General features: G+C 43.7%; 1 protein-coding gene across 11 annotated transcripts in view; it reads left to right on the top strand.

The window, feature by feature from the left end:
• Window positions 1-6,799: 6,799 nt before the first annotated feature.
• The window catches only part of ADD1 (adducin 1), a 39,104-nt gene continuing 31,809 nt past the window's right edge, over window positions 6,800-14,094 (top strand). For all 11 annotated transcript variants that reach the window (XM_026699778.2, XM_087936538.1, XM_087936543.1 and 8 more), the window contains exon 1: window positions 6,800-6,876. The gene's annotated coding sequence lies outside the window, so the exon portion shown is untranslated. The remainder of the gene's footprint in view (window positions 6,877-14,094) is intronic.

Raw genomic sequence — 14,094 nt, 5'->3', positions numbered from 1 at the left:
CTGCCAAGGATCAAACTCATAGCCTCCTGATTCTGAGGCAAGAGCTCCACTTCTATATAATCTCACTAAGTGCAATTGATTTAACCTTGAAGAGGGGGAGAGTCAACTTATTCTCCAAAGCCCCTGAAGGCAGGACAAGAAGCAACGGATGGAAACTCACCAAGGAGAGAAGCAACTTGGAATGAAAGAGAAACTTCCTAGCAGTGAGGACAATTAACCAGTGGAACAACTTGCCACCAGAAGTTGTGGGTGATCCATCACTGGTGGCTTTTAAGAAGAGACTGGACAGGCACTTGTCTGAAATGAAGAAATCTCCTGCTTGAGCCCTGGGGGGCTGGACTAGAAGACCTCCAAGGTCCCTATATTCTCTAGTCTACATTCTGATTCTCCTTCTGCCCTGGAAGATCTTCTTTGGGGCTGGAATGGGGCAAAGTGGGGATCTAGGCAATGGAATGCTCTGAAATTGGGGCTCTCCAACCTCGGTAACTTTTCACAAGGCTTGTGAACTTCAACTCCCAGAATTCCCCAGCCAGCCAAGTCCCAAAGGTGCTTTTTCAGGAATAGAATAGAACAACAGAGTTGGAAGGGACCTTGGAGGTCTTCTAGTCCCAGTCCCTGCCTTGGCAGGACACCCTGCACCACTTCAGACAAATGGTTATCCAACATCTTATTGAAAAGCTTCAGTGGTGGAGCATTCACAGCTTCTGGAGGCAAGTTGTTCCGCCGATTAACTGTCAGGAAATTTCTCCTTAGTTAGGAGATAACTTGACTTTCTTATCTCCTGGAAAAGCATCTTTGGGATGCCATGACCTGCCTGACTGAGAAGCTCTGTAGGAAAGTCCACAAGTCTTAAAAATTGCCAAGGTTGGACCCCCGCTGCCCTAAATACAGTAATCCAGTCCTATGCCACCTGGGTGGTCTTTGGTCAATTTCCTCCTGGATTAAGTGGAAAAGGGAAGCCTTGTAGCATTTCAGACAATTGGCTGTCCAGTCTGCTCTTAAAAAAAAACTCCAGGGATTAAGTAGCACCCACCAATTCTAAAGGCAAGGCTGTTCCCCAGTTCTCACTGTCAGGAAATTGCTCCTTAGTTTTTGGTTGCTTCTCTCCTTGATTAGTTTCCATCCATTGCTTCTTGTCCTGCCTTTTAATGCTTTGGAAAAAAAAATAGTTTGACCCTTTCACCTTTGTAGGAGCCCCTCAAATATTGGGATACTGCTATCAGGTATCCCCTAGTCTTCTTTTTCAACCATCCTTCATATGTTAGGTTTACCCCTTCTTCTTTATGGCAGATATTGGAACACTGTCACCATGTCACTCCGGCCCTTCTCTTCATTAAACTAAAGGTAAAGGTTCCCTTTGAACATACATGCTAGTCCTTTCTGGCTCTAGGGGACGATGCACATCTCCGTTACAAAGCCAAAGAGCCAGCGCTGTCTGAAGATGTCTCCGTGGTCATGTGGCCAGCAGGACTAAATGCCAAAGGTGCACAGAATGCTGTTCCCTTCCCACCAAAGTTGGTCCCTATTTTCCTATTTGCATTTTTTTTACGTGCTTTTGAACTGCTAGGTTGGCAGAAGCTGGGACAAGGAACGGGAGCTCACTCTGTGATGCGGCACTAGGGATTTGAACCGCCGAACTGTCGGCCTTTCTGATCGACAAGCTCAGCCACTGAGCCACTGCATCTGTTCGTTAGACTAGGCATAGCCACTTCCTGCAACCGTTCTTTATACGTATTGACCTACAGCCCCCTAATCATCTTCGTTGCTCTTCTCAGTGCTCTTTCTAGAGTTTCAACGTCTTTTTTACATCATGGCAACCAAAACGGGACACGATATTCCAAGTATCCTCATACTAAGCCCTTACTTCTACTTGAGGAGGGAGGACGCTCTAAGCAGGGTGGCCTGTGGCAGGTCCTCCCTGGAGGGATGGAGCTGCAAGGGAGAACCAAGTTTGTTTCGAGGACAACATAGATCAAGGGTCTTCAAACTTGGCAGCTTTAAGACTTGTGGACTTCAACTCCCAGAATTCCTGAGCAAACATGACTGGAGGAGGGATTCTGGGAGTTGAAGTCCACAAGTCTTAAACTTGCCAAGTTTGGAGACCTCTGCTATAGCACCTAAGATTTTCAGTCTAAGACAAGAAGGGTCTTCAAACTTGGCCAGTTTAAGACTTGTGGACTCCCAGAATTTCTGAGCTAACCCTGACTGGAGGAGGAATTCTGGAAGTCCACAAGTCTTAAAGCTGCCAAGTTTGAAGACCCCTGACATAGATAGACAGGTTTGATGAAATTTGCAGCCTTGGCTATCCTGCTGCTTCAGAAGGAACTGTTTCCAAGGTCCCTCTCTCTGCCTTTCCTACTGGTCATTTTCCCTGAGCCAAGCTCTTCTCCACTTTAGCTTAGCTGGTGTTCCAGATTTATAAAAATAGGAGACGGGAAAGATGCCAGGGATGCCCCTGCACTGCATCCCTCCAAGACAGTCACAGAAGGCCTTCCTGACTTCCCTGTGTGGAAAGGGAACTTCACGAAGACAGTAGTGTCACTCAAACAGGAAAAGCCCAAGGGGAACATCAGGCCAGCCCTAAAACAAACTTACACAGGAAAAGGAATCAAACAAAAGGTATTAAAGAATCTCTATAGAAAAAAGCCTAAGTAATTAAGAAAACTAGACAAATAAGAAAAAGAAACCCTTAAAAACACAGGACATACCAAATAAGAAAAACAGACAAAAGACACAAAAAAATATAAATTACAAAAGAGACAGACAGGAGATTGCCACAAAACAAATATGAAAAAAACCATTATAAAGCTAAAAGAGATTAGAAAAAACCCGATAATACAATCTAACCACCCCGCGGAGTTTGCCTTCCGCACCCCGCGGAGTTTGCCCTCTGGCGGGAATAAAGACAAACTCAAACAGGATTTGAAACATTAAGCACAAATACAAACATTCACACGAAATCAACTCACAAAGGGAGAAAGGGGTATAAAAACCAGGGACTTACCATAAGAAGCCAGCTAGCCCAGGAACGCAGACTTCTCGCTGTCCCTCGCCTTCCTCAAAAATAAAAAGATCCAGCTTTCAAGCAGTCGTCCGTATCCTTGCGCCGGAGCTCTCCCTGCGGGAAAATCGAATCCTCAAAGGAAAGGCATTTTGGCACCTTTCAACACCTGCTTTTCCCTAGTGAACCTCCCCAAGTTGTCCCTTCCACAGGTGGACTTTAGAAGCATTTCCTTCTGGAGTAGTCTTCCCCCTATTCAAGAAAGTCTGAATGCAGATTGACAGGCACTTTAATAAAGCTGAAATACTGGAAATACCTTTGGTATGCACGATAGTTTTTTTTTCAATGGTTTTTGTTTCTCCTTTTTTTTTTTTTTTTGCACACCCATGGTAGAATTATACAGGCCTCTGCTCTAGAGATAGCAATGGAATAAAATTGCAACCTGGTTAACAGAAACACCAAAACATTACTTTGATTTAGGTCCAGAGGTTTACACTGCCTGTTGTAATCCCAGGCAATGCTAAAACCATTTCTCTTTGGTATTCTTCATTGGTTCCTAATGAATAGAATAGAATAGAATAAGAATGGAATAGAATGGAATTCTCGGTTGGCCAAGTGTCATTGGACTCACAAGGGATTTGTCTTGGTGCAAATGCTCTCAATGTACATAAAAGAAAAGTTACATTCGTCAAGAGTCAAAAATCACCAGGTCCAACACTTAATAATAGCCATAGGGTACAATAAGCAATCAAATCATACTAGGAAACAGTCAATATAAATCATAAGGATACAAGTGACAAAGTTACAGTCATACAGTCACAAGTGGGAGGAGATGGGTGAAAGGAAGGGAGGATTAATAATAATAGTAATGCACAAAATAAAATATTTACAAAAAACAAAATCATATTTATAAAAAATCATATTAGGAAACAGTCAAAAGAAAGATACAGGCAACAAAGTTACGGTCATATAGTCATAAGTGGGAGCAGATGGGTGAAAGAAGGGAGGATTAATAATAATAGTAATAATAATGCAGACTTAGTAAACAGTTTGACAGTGTTGAGGGAATTATTTGTTTAGCAGAGTGATGGCTTTTGGGAAAAAACTGTTCTTGTGACTAGTTGTTCTGGTGCGCAGGGCTCTATAGCGTCGTTTTGAGGGAAGGAGTTGAAACAGTTTATATCCAGAATGTGAGGGGCCTGTAATGAAGACATTATAGGAGGAGATTCGTGTTAGTCTAGGTTGGAAAAGGATCAAGAATCTGGTAGCACTTTTCCCAACTAACCAGATTTATGAAAAGGCAGCAGCTTTCATGATCCTGGATTCTGGATAGTAAAAAGGAGGACTGAAAAAGTACATCTATCAGATGCTGGAGAAAGGAAAGGAATATTCTTCCCTTCTGTGCTTCACACTCTCTCCATTATCCCCTCCCATTTCCTTTTCCTGCACTGTGAATTTGACCTGAAACAAAGCAGAAAAGCCAAGTCTTTTCAAAGTATCACGTATCACAGCAGAAAATTTTCCAATAGCTTTGGAACATTTTCCTCAATAAATTTTAAAAAATATGTTTTTGACTCATTTCCAGAATTGGGTTCTCTTTATCTACTTTTAGGGTTGTGTGGGGACTAAATCACCTTTTAAGTCATATTTATGCAGGAGTATTGAAAAATGCAAAATTCAGCACCACTGTAGCTTCGTACATGCTAACTGCTGCAAGGATATTATATATGCTTATTATTGAAAAGGAGGCCTGTTTCCTTTATGGGAGAAGAATTAACCAATTTGTGTGATTCTTTGAATTTTTCTCAGTGCCTAGAATCATCCCTGCTTGAAATGGGAGGCTATATAAATTTAATAAAAAAGATTTTTTGATGCCCTTTGTATGTTGTTGCCACTTTATCTTTTTTTAAGTGCAAGTTTATAGGTTATTAGAATGAGAACAGGCTGTCCATTTACATTCAATCTATTATAGCTTTTAATGTAATATATTAGAAATGGCTGTCAATATGAATTCTGCTTAAAGCTAAATTGGTTAAGTACTGGAGGAATGGAAGAGGGAATGTCCCCAGCATTAAATGGGGTTTGGAAACTAGAGTAGTCACAGAACTTCCCATCTGGTCCAAATCAGATTCCAAAGCAATCAGTGCCATGATTAAATATATTTATTGACATCTTTGCCTGTAAATAAGTGTTTTGGCATGTATATTTTGGTGTTGTTTTTGTTTTTACAGGTTTTTTTCTTTTACAATTTTGTCCCGTTTTTGTTGTTGTTGTTGCAATTTAAAAACCCTTTAAAAAATAAAATACAAACAGTGTGATGCCCGTTGTGGGTGGGTGGGTAGAATAACCACAACCACCATAGCAATCTCAGAAACAACTGGCCAACAACCAGAGATCAAGATGGGCTGGTTAAAAAAATCAGCTGCACCAAATTAATCTGGATCAGGCAGCTTCCTTAATAGACTGGGGGAAGCAATTGATGTACAAGGTCCTCCACTTACAAGTGCAATGGAGCCCAACAGTTCTGTTGCTCAGGGAGATTTGTTCCCATGAGTTTTGCCCCATTTTACGACCTTCCTTGCCCCAGTTGTTAAGCGAATCACTGCAGTTTGTAAGTCAGTAAAGTCCGGTGGTGGAGCGAATCGGGCTTCCCCATGGACTTTACTGGTCGGAAAGAAGGATTCCACATGGATCAAAGAGGGATCCCACATGGATCCCAGGGCACTGCAACGGTTGTAAATATGAACCTGTTGCCAAGCGGGTGAATTTTGATCACGTGACCGTTGTTGAAACAAGTAAAGCAGTTTGTTAAAGGTGAATCTGGTTTCTTCATTGGCTTTGCTCATCAGAAGATCACCAAATGCAATCCTGGGACACTGCAACTGTTGTAAGCACAAGTCAGTTGTCAACCTTTGAATGGAAACCACATCAAATTTTGATCATGAGATCGTTGTTAAAGGAGTAACACAGTTGTTAAACTGAATCTGGTTTCCTCATTGGCTTTGCTGGTCAGAAGAATATCAAGGCCAATCACGTGACCCTGGGACATTGCAAAGCATCCTAAGTACTAATCTGTTGTCAACCTTTGAATGGAAACCATGTGGAATTTTGATCACATGACCATTATCAAACAAGTAACAAGAGTTGTTAAAGTGAATCTGGTTTCCTCATTGGCTTTGCTCATCAGAAGATCATCAAATGCGATCCTGGGACACTGTGACCCTCATGAGTACGAGTCCATTGTCAACCTATGAATGTAAATCATATGACGGGTGGGGGGGCGTGGTGCTGCAACGGTCGTTAAGTGTGACAAAAAATGGCCCTAAGTCACTTTGGTGCCTAGAAAGGTCCCTAAACTAAGCGCTGTAAGTCGGGAACTACTTTTGCTTTATTTTGGCTCCCTCCGACATGTCAGGGGCCGGATTGGAGGCTCACTCCGCCTGGCCCTTGAAGGGGAGACCCCTGGGCTTCGACGCCTGACTGAGAAGCCGAAGGGAAAGCCCTTCATGCCCCTTTCCCCGGCCCGGCTGGGAGGAGGAGGAGGAGGAGGAGGACCACGTCTCGGAGAGGCTCCGGAGGAGAGACGAAGGACAGTCCACCTCGACCTGGCAGACAGGCTCAACTGTGAGGCCTTCAGGGCTGCGCCTCAGCCCCTTTTGGCAGTTGGGGGGGCGTGGCCTGGCAGAAGGGGCGCGGCCCCGGTTGAGAGGCGGCCTATCCGCGGCCTCCTTCCTGGAGGGCGGCGCCGTCCAATGGCTGCCGCGCTCTTTGGCCTGCAGACCTGCCAGCCGCGCCCGCGGAGGCGGAGGAAGGCTGGACCGCCGGAGCAGCCTCGACTCGCCTGGGCCGCCGCTGCCGCCGCTTCTCCGCGCCAGGTGAGCCGCTGTGCGTGGCCAGGCCCCGCCGGGAAGGCCGTCAGGAAAGCGGGCGGCTTTTCGGAGGCCTTCAGCCGTTGCTTGAGGGTGGCGGGGAGGGGGCGTCGGATGGAGGCCCCTCCCCCACCCGTGTTTTATCCCCCTGATGGGGCGGGTTCTGGGGACGTTTCCTTGAGGGAAAAGGAGAGGGGAGGGGGCCAAGGTGAGGAGTGGGAGGGAAAGAGATGCCCCCCCCACAGACGGCTTGTGTAAGGTCGCCTTTACAGCCCCCCCCTCCCCCAGTCTTGCTGGCCCGGGGCGTTTGGGGAATTGGAGTCCGCATCTCTGCAAAGCATCCTGAGGTTGGGAGATGCTGGCCCGGAGGAAGAAGGGGGAGAAAACGGCTCTGTGGTACCCTCCCCCCTCCTTGGAAGAGGAGGGGGGCGATTCAACCTCCGTTAAATCCGTTGGGAAGACACATATAACAGCAATAGCCCATGGACGATGACTTCTTTTTTGGGTATAATTTATATAGAGATAGATAGATAGGCGATGAGATATAGATATATGATAGAGATAGATAGACATATAGATAGATAAATGAGAGAGAGGGAGAGGGAAAGATTTGATAGATAGATAGATAGATAGATAGATAGATAGATAGATAGATAGATAGATAGATATAGTTATAGATAGACAGAGATAGCTAAAAGAGATAATGAGAGAGAGACGAGATAGATATAATAGAGATAGACATAGAGATAGATAAGAGTGAGATGATGATATATAGATAGGTATAGATAGATATAATACAGAGAGAAATGAGAGAGAAAGAGAGAGACGATAGATAAATCAGAGAGAGACAAAAATAGATAAAGATGGATGGATGGATATAATAAAGAGAGAGATAAAGAGAGAGACGATAAGAGATAGATATAATAGATAGACATAGAGATAGATAAAAGAGAGTGAGACGATAGATAAGTATAGATATAGAGATAGATAAATGAGAGAGATGATAGATAAATGAGAGAGAGACAAAAATAGATAAAGATGGATAGAATGATAGATAGTATGGAATGATATGAACAGTGTGATATGGGTATCCTTAGCTTTCATACCAAATAATAGAAATAATATTGACAGTTTTAGTAATCTTACTTACATTAATCATCCTCACATCATTATATATCATTATACATAATACACTCATCTTTCAACTTCTAATTCTGCCCATGGACTTCTTTTTTTGTATATTTTAATTTTTATTTGTGTGTGTACATGAACAGTGTGACATCTGGGTATCATTAGCTTTGATATCAGATAATAGTAATAATAATATTGACAATTTTAGTCATCTTAGTTACATTAATCATCCTCACATCATTATAATAACATACACAATACAATCATCTTTCAACTTCTCATCCTGCCCATGGACTTCTATAGACTTTTAGCTCCATTCTTTCCAAATCTGCCTGGGCTACAAAGTTCTCTACCAAATGACTGATTCCCAAGTAAGTGTGTATGTTTTATGAGATTTGAAATCTCCCATCTGCCTTGGACTTTTTTAACTAGGGTAGAGGGTTAGATGGGATTGGCCAACTGCTTTATTTTATTTTTTTATTATTCAGCGGCTTTTTTCTTTTCTTTTTAGTTCATGTGGTGAGTTGGAAACATCCCCCCCACCCTAATTTTATCCTGAATTAGGATTCTGCTCTCTTTATGATCCTGTTGGATTAGGGTCAATTGTAACCAATGCTATATAGATCTTAATCAAATGCTTTGACTGTTAATGTTCAGCATGATTGTCGTCTTTCAAATGAGGCGGGAAAGCTTTCCAAATTGACAGGTCCTCAACTGATGTCCTAAGGCAATGTTTAATTAAAATCTCACATTGTTAAGATTATTCGTATCTTCTGGTTATATATTAGCAATAGCAATAGCCCTATATCGCTACATGGTGCTTTAATGCCCTCCCTAAGAGGTCTACAGAGTCAGCCTCTTGCCCCCAACAATCTGGGTCCTCGTTTTACCCACCTCAGAAGGATGGAAAGTTGAGTCAAACTTGAGGCAGTCAGGATTGAACTTCTGGTAATGGGCAGAGTTAGCCTGCAAGACTGAAAAGATTCTAACCACTGTGCCACCACGGCTCTTACCATTTATTAATTCTTATTACCTTACTTGTTTTATGGCAGACCCCTTGGTCCTGGGGAACTCTAAACATTTATCTTTTATTTATTTTTTTGCCTTTGCCTTTTCTGACTTGTGCTGATCTATTTTCCTGGACCGAATACAAGTAGTCCTCAACTTACAGCAGTTCACTTGGTTACTGTTTGAAGTTACAACAGCACTAAAATAAGTGACTTAGGACCGTTTTTCACACTTATGACCGTTGCAACATTCACATGGTCACGTGATTTACAATCAGATGCTTGACAGAATGGTTCGTATTTATGATGGTTTCAGTGTCCCGGGATCATGCCATCGTATTTTGTGATCTTATGGCCAGCAACGTCCATGGGGAGGTCAGATTCACTTAATAATCGCGTTACTAATTGAACAATGGCAGGGATTCACTTAACAAATGTGGCAAGAAAAGTCGACAAATGGAACAGAACTTACTTTAACAAGTTTCTCGCTTAGCAGTATAATTTCTGGTCTCAATTGTTGTAAGTCAAGAACTACCTGTGGCCTGTTCGGTACAAAGTGTTCTGGAATGAGTGGTTGCCACGTAGGAAAACGAGTTGCCATATATCTTCCCTGGTATTCATGGAGTAGATGCTGGAGCATGACATTTAGGGAATTAATGCTGTGTCTGTATCAATGGCTTGTGATTGGCTATCACCCAGTGGTGACTTAGCACTTAAGGGCTGCCAAACGTACATCGTTGATGCTCCGGGCATAACAAGTGGGGCTGTCTGGCATTGCCTCATTTGCCTTCTGGATGTAAATCATTTTGGGAATTAGCATAAGCTGTATCGGTCTGCCGTTTAAAATTAAATTAACAGCTGCATGTGAAAACAAAGCAGAAAACGCATCTTGTTCCTTGCTCAGAAAGAAGAAAAGGCAAACTGCCTATTTGCTGCATAGCAGTGTTTTTCAATCCTGGGAAGTTTAAGATGTTGAGGACCTTAACTCCCAAATGATGACTCTTGTCATCACTGGATTCCCTGGCCTGAGAATTTCCATAGAGCAGTGGTTCCCAACCTTTTTTTCGCCCCGCACCCCTAAAGAAATTTCACTCGAACCTCGCACCCCCTGAAATAAATAATAAATAAAAATGCCAACATATAGCCAATATCCTATTATTTACCTGGACTTTTCTCGCACCCCCCTGGAATATCGTTTGGCACCCCCAGGGGTTGCGAGCACCCCAGGTTGGGAACCCCTGCCATAGAGGATAGAGGGTTGGTCTAGACTCTCTAGAAGATCTCCAAAATCCCTTCCTGACCAGGGACTAGAAGGAATGCATGCTCCCTTTTTTTCTAGAAGACTCTGCAAAGATAGGAGTTGAATGGTTTTGCGTTTTCATTGTTACCTGATAGCTTTTTTGCCATCTCCATCCAGCTGTTTGTTTTGTTTCAAATATTTCCAAAAATGCACATCTCAAAAATGATTTGAAAGAAGTACTGTGGATATTAGACAAACATAACACATCCCTGCTACTCACTATATCTTTGTCCCTGCCAATGTTAATAGCACTCCTCTCACATTCTCCTTCTCTACTGCCCTTTCTTTCTCCAACCTCATTAAATTCATTTAGAAGCTCTCCAGATTGAAGCTTGTCACGTTTGATCACATACATCATCTTGTCTGGTGTTCTGGAGCACTTCTTGTTGCACCTAAACCATCATTAATTCTCTCACCTGTGTGAGAGTTCTGTTGTTGTAAAAAGGCATGGGTATCCACCCCACAATTTTTAAAATTATTGATTAAACTGCATGGAATGTAGATTAAGCTTCAAGGGCTATCAAGTAATCCTAAAGTTTTTAAACAGTTTGGTGATCCTACTTAGAGCCATATTTTAAAATAAATTTAATTTGAAAGCTTGTAAATAAGATCTAGCCACCTAGCATACCTTTGGATAGGAAGATGGTTGGCATATAAATTTAATAAATAGGAGTTGGGGTGGCACAATGGTTAGAATGCAGTATTGCAGGTTAACTCTACTCACAGCCAGGAATTGGTTCCTGATGGGCTCAAGGTGACTCAGCCTTCTATCCTCCCGAGATCGGCCATTAAATGTATACCCTTATGTCTGTTTATGTAAGCATTGGTGCCCTGATGATGTGATATTATAGGTTTCTATGCTATGGTGACCTTATTTACGATGGATTAATTTGAACCCAGGCTGGGATAACAAAATATGCCACTGCAGCATTTAAGAGCAATCATTGACTGCATTTCAAGAGTAATGCTTTTCTTTTTTTCCCAAAATTGTCCGGATCTGTGGTGCGATTTATTGCCAAACCTTCAGGGTAGACCAGCTTAGAAACAAACCCCCTGCCAAGCTAGAGCCCTCCTTTCTCGAGTGAAGAAGTTGGCATAACAGGACTGGGCAAGCCTGTGGTGCTTTACTTTCTCTCCCGCTTCTGCCCAGTGAGTCTGGGAGGAGCCCTGCCTGGCTGGCTTCCAAATGCTATCCTGTTCCCCAAGACCAGGGGGTCAGCAACCTGCGGCTCTGGAGCCGCATGTGGCTCTTTCAGCCCTCTGCTGCAGCTCCCTGTCGCCAGTCGGCTCCACAATTGATAGAGCTTTTGGTTCGGAGAGGTAGAGGAAAAAGGACACCACACTAGGAGGAGACTCTATGGTGGGGGAACTTCCGGTCAGCTCCAGAATTGAAAGGGGGGGGGGTCCAGTTAGGATCTTTGTGGCTCTTTGAATGCTTAAGGCTGTCGATCCCTGCCCAAGACTTAAGGAAGGTTTCAGTTCTCTTTTACCTACCCAACCTTGTAATCTGCCTTTTCCCATCATGGTAATCTCTCATCCCTGCTTCTCTGCGGTTGCTCGTGTGACAGATGTAACGAACACAAGTTTCCCAGCATCTTAGGTTGGGCTTAGCAAGATCTTTCTGGCCACTCAGGGCAGAGACCGGCAGGAAACTCTAGTAGTCTAGAAGGGGACTGAAAGGATCCCGCAAGGAGAATGTGTGTACGGCTGCCAAGAAAACAGCATGAAAAATGCATCCACATAGTCCTAGGCAGCTGAACTCATCTTAAAAAGGGACACCCCACCCCTTTATGTTTGAGAAAAACCCTTGTTCTTTTTTCTCATTTAGAGTCAACAGTTGGAAACGGCCTTCCTGCACTCCTGCTTTTACGGCTGAAAGGGAGCAAAGGGAGTTTTAGTCTGTTCTCTGTAGAGGTGAAGCGTTTGGGGAGTTCCTGGGCTCTGGGTACCTATCTGGTCCTTTTCCCCCTTCGGTGTCTCCAGCCAGACTCTACTACCCAGGTTACCTTCGCTTTCTAGGAACGTGGTTCCCTTGGAGCACAGCAGTGCAGTCTCTTGCTGTTTTTTACATTTTGGAATACCAAAATGGCTTTGGGTGGGGAAAAAAAAAGGTTTCTAAGTAAGAGGTGTGCCAGAGAACAGCCATTCATAATGTAAACATACAAGGCCAGGTGGAACTGGAGTAGTCTCACCCCTCCCCTTGGTTTACAGAGGAGAAACTCAGTCTTAATGTAAACGGTCTGCTTAATTCCGGAAAAGTATCTTACAAATATGGGACATTTTTGTTCTCTCCCCCCGCCAGACCGTCAAGTATGATTTTCCAAATAGCATTAACCAGATGGAGATGTTTGCCTTCACCTTTTTGGAATTCTTTCCGTTTAAAATCCATTCAGGGGCAACAAGGCCACCACCCTCCCTTTCAGACCTCCAAGGGTAGTAAAAGCTATAATGATTGTTTCTGTGAAAGCTTTCCTTTGTTCCTACTTTTAAAGAGTTGCACGGAGGAGAGGTCTTGCACAGATCCCAGTAAAACATCTGCCTTTTGTTCGAGCTGAACTCTTTCCCTCTGTCAAGCGCTTGGATTTATAACTTCTCTTGGCCTCCATTCAGGGTGGGGTTTTTTTGACAGCGTTTCAGAGACGGAAACCGAATGCTAATGCACTCCAGGCAGAACAATTTATTTTATCTATTTATTTCTATAACACTTGGGTGCGACGGCCATGTGCTGTAGAAGGGTTCCAGGCTGTTCTTTCCTGCTTTTTCCTTCAAATTGGACTTCTCTGTGCTAGTACCCCCACAAGAGTCTCAAAAGAAAATCTAAACGCATGCGGAGGGACAGAGGAGACAAAACTGCTCCGCTCTTAACTTTGGACTCCCGGAGCAAAGTGCTCTCCGTCTGTATGTCCTCCCACTGCCGTTTCTTGGCCATTTTTAGTGGCTTTTTCCAGCCCTGTTGATCTTCATTTACGCTCCTCTAGACCTTTCCTGGCTGAGGATGACCCCAAGGAAGCTTCTGCATAGCTGCCTGTGGAGTTTCTCAGTCATCCAGGTCATTCATGGTTGTCCCGATGGCGCTTTTTTTTTTTCAAGAGGAAACTGGATTTTTTTGTTTTGTCTTTGAAGACATTTCATTTCTCATCCCAGAAGCTTCTTCAGCTCAGATTGGAAGGATGTATACTCCTTGCAGGCAGCTGGTCGTTTGCATTGTTTTTAGAGAGTCCTTCAGGCCACTTGGAGGTTTATCTCTGTGTCCACAGGGTTACCTGAATGGTGCAGATGGGTGTGTGGAGCCTCCTTGGAACTGCTGAAAGGATCTGTGTTGTAGAGTGGATATAGATGATGTCATATCCCTTTCACCTCTGTGGAGAGAGGGCTGTTCAGTTTGGACACAGATGGCCTCTTTGATCCCTATTTGCACCGCTCAGGGGACCCTGAGGACACAGAGATAAACCTCTGCTGTGGCCTCAACGGCCCTCTAAAAGGATGCAAATGACCAGCTGTCCGCAAGGAATATAAATCCTTCCATTCCCCACCATCCAGTCAGAGCTGGAGAAGCTTCTTGGATGAGAAGTGAAACGTCTTCAAAGAAAGACCTTGAATCAGAAAATCCTTTCTGCATAGTTGGCGATTCAGAGGGAGAGAAGTGGGGGGTTGAGTGGTCTTGGCTGCATTTTCCTGGGACCTAGCCAGCTGCAGCTTTCCTCCCTCTGCTTTTAAACAGAGAGCCCCCACGGTTGGCAGGAAGCCCCCGGATGGAGATCTGGTCCAGGGTTTCCTGCAGAAAAT

The sequence above is a fragment of the Pseudonaja textilis genome, chromosome 6, assembly GCF_049901715.1.
Source record: "Pseudonaja textilis isolate UNSWEBS1 chromosome 6, rPseTex1.2, whole genome shotgun sequence".
Classification (NCBI taxonomy): Eukaryota; Metazoa; Chordata; class Lepidosauria; order Squamata; family Elapidae; genus Pseudonaja; species Pseudonaja textilis.
The sequence above is the reverse complement of the archived record's forward strand: the minus strand, read 5'-3'. Positions and strand labels throughout refer to the sequence as shown.